Below are 6,725 nucleotides of genomic sequence, written 5' to 3' on the forward strand. Positions count from 1 at the left end.
TCTCACTCATGTCTGTCCCGTCTGTAACATCTGGAAATAAAATATAATAAATAATAAAAACAAAGATCGACCAAATGGACCAATACGGCAATGCCACGATGATCCATTTGGCAAAGTAAATCCATTGGGTATCCTTGTTGGTCTTCAGACAACAATTCTGATGGCTAAAGAACCAAATGGGACAGGCGGAAGAGAAAAAAAAAAAGAAAAAAAAAAGATGACCTTAAAATAATGGGGCTAAGTGCGGTGATGCTAGCGTTAGCCATGTTAGCACGTTACCTTCAACAGGTGGTCAGACTGCATAAACAGGCACTCAGTCAGAGGTTGCGCTCTCCATTTTGCTGCAGGGTCCCTTCATTCTTCACATATCCGTGTTGAGCCGAGTGTAAATCCCGAGGCTGAACGGCCTTTGTACAAGTACACACGCTTAGCATGGCGAAGCTAAGAGCTAGAAAAATCCAGGCAGACAGCCTGTGTCTGTCCAACCAATCAGAGAGCTCCTTACATCCCACGGTGTGGCTAATTCGAATAGCCACAGTATTTTTAAAATGAAGTTGTTAATCCAACAGCTAATCCAAAAATTAATCCTGAGCGAACAGGAAAGGGAAATGGATTTTGAAATGCAGTTTATTAAAGTGCAATTGGAAAAAGGGTTTTGAAATGAAGTTTATTACATTGGAATTCAAAAATGTTTTTTGAAATGAAATTTTTAAAAAGCATTTTAAAAATCAGTTTATTAAATTGGAATTCAAAAATGAATTTACAAATGGAGAATTCATTCTACAATTCATTATTTTGGCTCTTGTGGTCCTCCATAAAAAACAGTCATCATGTAGCAGGAAGCATGAAGTTAAAATCTTGTAAGTGGTACAATAAAGTTTTCATCCTGAAGTGATATCATTGTTCCAGGATAAATGTCTTGTCTGAACAAAAGTTGCCACTAGTCAGGGAGATGCTAACCTGGGTTAGTTCAAATCCAGCCTAGAGCATTTCTATGTGAGATTTGCATGTTCTCCCTGTGCCTGTTTGCTCTGTGTTCTCTGGTTTCCTCCTACACTTAAAAAATTATTTACAGGTTAGGTAACTGTTCATTCTAAATTGGATGTAGGCGTTCAATGCTTGTCTGTCTCGCTGTTTTATCTCTGTGACATGTGTACCGGGCTTGCCCCATGACATCTAGGTTAGGCTACAGCTACTCTGTGGGGGAAAATGAATGGATGGTCTCGTCTAAGTCATGTACCCAGATTAATTTTGGGGTAAATTATATAATGCTATTGTTTTTCTCAAATTATGGAGCCAAGAATCATAAGGATGATCACCATGTTAAAACTGAGGCTTCAGACCACATTACATAGGTGGTCCATTTTATTATACAGTATTTAGTTCAGCCACAGTTAAACAGAGATGACAGATCACATCAGATTTTCCTCAGTCCAGCATATCACTGATTTATAAAGCTTTACTGAATGATTTCTCAGCATAAAATTATTTATTACAACATAAATGTTTATGCCACTCTGTCTAAAGATCATTTGCGCCAGACTGGATCCGGTTACAGGCTCCCCAGGTGAGAGTTCTTGTCAAAAATTTCTAAAAAGAGCTAGAATGTCACCAATACGCTCTTCTACATCTCCCTCCCTACTTTATACATAGCGGACAGATGGAACTAGGCTATCGGTTTGCTAAAGTTAGCCACGCAATTAGTTCACACACTAATTAGCTGTGAGAGGCAGAGGCACACCAGATTTCCCCAGTGTCTAAAACCCGTTTCCCAGCCTGAAAAAGAGTAAATGAGGTCCTGGCAAAGACAGCAGAAAATATCCAGAAAGAAAAACATGGCAGCTCATACAACAACATTTATCAAAGAGTGGCGTTGTTATGGGAAATGTGAATGGAAATTTTAATCCTTCTTTGTGGGAGAAACAAATATTCCACATTGCCTAATCAGGAGTAACTCAAACATCTATATCTGTTTTATATAATATCATAATATATATATCAGCGGGAGAAAAAGAAAGAATTTAGATGGTGTCTAAACTTTCCATGAACCCTCCCCCACTTTTGTTTATCACCGAATAATCTTGTAAAAATTAGACCATCTTAGGGCTTTAATTTCATGTAAATATCTCTCATCCTGCCCTCTTTGCTGCTGGGATGAACTGTGGTTTCACTTTAGGGCCAGGGGTTCTTTAAAAAGCCAAATTCCCACATGCTTCTATTTGTTTTTACTGCTAGCCAAATGTTTTACTTCACTGGAAAGAGAAAATAATGTCTGGTGAGTGTTCCTGCAATGTGTGGGCATGTGTGGAAGCACATGTGTATGAGTGTATACTGAGGGGAAACTGCACGCCCGAGAATGTGGAAGAAATACAAAACAATTAAAGCTCTGTTAAGAGAGTGCAGTGCTAGCAGGCATCTCATATCAGGTGCAGCAGAGACCCAACAATGGAATGCTCTGAGGTGGTGAGCAGATCAATGTCAGACGTCTCACTTGTCATGAAAAAGGCCCAGATGCTTCACTTGATGGACAGTCTGGACACATTAGCCATTCAAAATGGACACAAGTCATGAGAAGGTCAACTTGATGCCTTCAACCTTGCATGAAATCCCTGCAATTTCCCTGCAAAGTCTTTGATGAGAATCATTACTGTTTGCTCTGATTTTTTTCTGGCCTGGTTCACTGATCAGGTCACGCAGTAAGAGCCAGTTTTATCATTTCTATTTATGGTAATGCCTCCAACTAGCACAGCTATAGTCTTTAAACCAAATCTCATTTTCATCAATGGCATCATCTCAAAGCACATTACTTTTCAGTTTCAACATTTGACAAAAGTAGCAGAAATCACACATTTTCATCATCTGGGCCTTTTATTTTAGGCAAAGAAGGAGGGAAATATTTGAAGCTTCCCATTCCAGGGAACATTTTGTAACAATCAGGTTTCTGAGCAGTGTCCAGCAGACTTCACATTGTTTCTCTAAGGGGGAGAAAAAAATTCTCTGGCATCATATGAAAGCGGGGGAGGCCTGATTGGAACATTAGCTATTCATGCACTTGTACTTCCCTGGGGGGACGGGATCGGGAATCCCACCCATTTACCAGAAAACGAGAACGTCTCAAGGAAACTGATCCCGATCTGATGGATCTGGGTGGAGCTCTGTTAAGCTGTTTTTCCTTTCACTTTTAGACCAAATCTTTTTCAGAATGTAATATTCTAAAAAGAAAAAAAACAAAACTTCTTTCTTTTTAAGATATTTAGCTGAAACTCCTTTACAGAGCTGACTGACAGTTGACTGACAAGTCAAATTTTAAATTAAAAGAGAGAAAAAAAGTTCAAATCTAGTTCTTTTCCCTTCTTGATTTTTTTTGTATGATCATTTTCATCTACAAAAACCTAATTAACCAGCCGATACATTAAATAGTCTGTGAAGACAAATACAAACAAAGCATATATTTAGTATTTATTCTGTTTCTATCCCACACATCAAGCGAGCACAGAGTAAAATGAACATTCATTCAGGGTTGGGCTCTGGATGTACCTCTGTTTCTCTTTTTGGTACTGCGCATGTTTGCATGCATACGAGTTAATCGGGGCATTTACTGTATCCTTCTTCAGTTGCTTGCTTGTGAGTTGTTCATCATTCAGTTTTGTAGTCAGTAACTGAAAAGCATGCTCTGTTGTGTTGAGATCAGGTGACCCACTTGGTCACTGAAGAATATATCATTTCTTTGTCTTGAGAAACTCCTACTTTTGCGGTATGCTTTGGATTGTTATCCATTTGCAATGTGAAGAGTTGTGTTCTGTTTTGCAGCATTTAGCTGAATGTGAGCAGAGAGTATAACTCTGTACATGTCACAATTCATCGTTCACATCATCAACGGCTGTTTGATCCTCTTTCCATTCATGAAGCCTTCTCTAGATCGTAAACTATGATATGTTTAGCTCCTATAAAGCATTCTTGATTTGTTGTGAAGCAGTTTTCCTTAACCATGGAAATAATTCTGTCATCATCCACGTCTGAGGTATTTCAGTCCTTCTGGTGTTGCTGAGCTGACCACTTCTTTTTAAGAATGTAGAAGATTGCTGATTTGGCCGCTACTGAATCTTCCAATGAATAGCCATGAAATGCAAGTTCAATATGTGGAATCACCTCCATTTCTTTTATCTGCCTAATTTGTCATGGAATAATGAGAGAAATTGCCCCTTTTGCCGTGAATTGTCTAATTACATGTTAGCCTCTGAAAAATGGGCCCTATGTCTAAAAATGGCCATATATTTCTGGCCCATTTACACCAATGAGGTGCCATAAATAGTGTAGGAATTCTGTGTGTCAAAGACCCTGAACCCTACAAGATCCTAAGGACTGAAGGCATGCGTGAGCCACTGCCTCGTAACTTTCCTTTTTCTTCAGTGACAGAGAGCCTATTTATGCCCGCATTTTGAGAATAAATCACATTTGGGAAACATTTTCATGAAACTTTTTCTTCCTTTATGAGCAGTGATGATAGCGGCCTCTCTGAAGGCATATGCAGACAAATCCAGAGTTTGTGTTCAGATTGTTTGTGCAAATCCAAGCCAGTGAGAGATAAGGACAGAGACAGAACGGCTGAGACAAATGTGCGTCCACATAATCCACGTAACTGTTTTACCTAGACTGAATTCTAGACAGATAGATGAATGAACAAGGTGCCAGAAAGTTCCAAGGTTTTGAAAACTGATATTATCACCACCACCTTACTTGATAAACCTCAGCCACCTAATGCTCAAGGTAAACAAAATCAGCCTTCAGGAATTTCCCCGTTCCCATAAACGTATTATTCAAACCAGATCAAATCCACTTTTTTGTTTCTTCCTCTTTTATTTTTTGTTTTTTAATTTTTATTTTTATTTTCGTAGTTTCTTTGTGGTTTACTTGCAGTTAGTGCGCTACCAATCCGTTAACATAAGCCACATACAAATGCTATGTTAATTGATACATTTATATACTGTTGTAAAGAGGGGTTCAGCCACGGTCAGACATCTGAAGGGTCAGGGGGTTGTTGCAAGTATGTTCCTGTTAAACCTCCAAGAGTGAATCTATTTTCTGAGGCACCTCTGACACTCATCTAGACCTCAACAATGCCCCCTTTCTCCTGTCTGCCTCACGCTTGGCTGGCCTCTCTGAATACGACCCAGGGTGAAATAATCCATACTCCTGATCCCCCACACAGCACTTACATAAAGAGCACCCACCTAACCACACATGCAAAGCTGCACATTTTAGTCCTTAAATGTTTTTAGGAGCTCATTGAAACACATGCATAACCTCGTATAGAGTTGGCAGCCGCCTGCAACTTTAAACCTCAACAAACTATAATTGAGAATTCACATTTGCAAAGGACAATAAATAAAGCACACATAAAAAACGAGTTGGTGCACATAAAAGATACAGAAAAAGTGTATGAAAACTTAGCTAAAAGCGCCATCATGTGGAAATGTTTGGAAATACACAGGCTTTACCATCAACACTTTCAGCATTACACACACACACACACACACACACACACACACACACACACACACACACACACACACACAAAGAGAGAGAGAGATAGACCATAGTATCTAGTTTCTTTGGATTATTGTAAAGTAAAAGAATAAATAAATAAAGGTGAGGGTGCATTAGCGCACGCAGCATGGGTGTCTTACACATCTGTGATGTTTCATTCAGATGACATTACCAAGCCACTTTCTGCATGCATTACATTTTTATGACTCCAGAGTAAGGATCCGGGTGCTCTGGAGCATTATATGAAATGCCAAAGGAGACCTGAAACTCCTGAGCAGCTGAAATCTTACACCAAGCAAGAAGGAGAAAACATGTTACTGTCAAAAATAGAGCTTAGTATTTCGCATTAACAGTTACAGAAGGGTTTCAACATTTCATATGCTGTCCCATTTTAAATATAGGGATCACCGGAATTTGAAATCATTGCATTAAATTTCCACAAACCATTATGATTTTACACGGTCCCAGCATGTTTTGAAAATGTGGTTGTGAATGAAGAAATAAACTAAAATAAACTGCAACATGTTCATCATGATGTTGCCTCTGAAAAGTAAAAGGTATCTGTCCTTTACAACTAAATGTTCTGCATTGATAACGTACAGCAGGGTTTAGGCCTAAATAGCACCATTGTGGGCATCATAGCACAGAGGGAGTGAGTTAGGAGGAGGGCAGGCCTGCTGCACTCTGGCTGGGATCCATACTTAACACATAATCTATATTATCTTTAGTCTGCATGTTGACACATTCCGGATACGCTCAGTAAATAACCACAGAGACAAGTAAGACTTCATTTTCTTGTATTTCACTGATGGGACATTTTTAAAGTTTATTGATATGTTTTGTTGAATACTATAATGAATACTTTGCTTGATTTTTGTTTTATTGATTGGTTTTTGTCTGGTTTTGTCTCTTCGTGCTTTAGTGAAGAACTGATGAGGGTCTTTTTCCTCCTGATCTGTCATACCAGTATTTTTTGTGAGCTTTTGCTTTGAAAAATTAAATCTGCCACCTCATAAATACGAAGCAATATTTTTTGAGTAAAACGCAACTCAGACATTCAAATACATGAAATTAAAGGTTTATTTATTCAAATAATTGATCATTCAGGCAACTGTACTTGGCATAAACTGTATGTGTACAAGTGAATTTAATTTGACCAGATTCCATTAAATGTAACA

Source organism: Pundamilia nyererei, unplaced genomic scaffold (assembly GCF_000239375.1).
Source record: "Pundamilia nyererei isolate P.nyererei 1_Seehausen unplaced genomic scaffold, PunNye1.0 scaffold00041, whole genome shotgun sequence".
Taxonomy (NCBI): Eukaryota; Metazoa; Chordata; class Actinopteri; order Cichliformes; family Cichlidae; genus Pundamilia; species Pundamilia nyererei.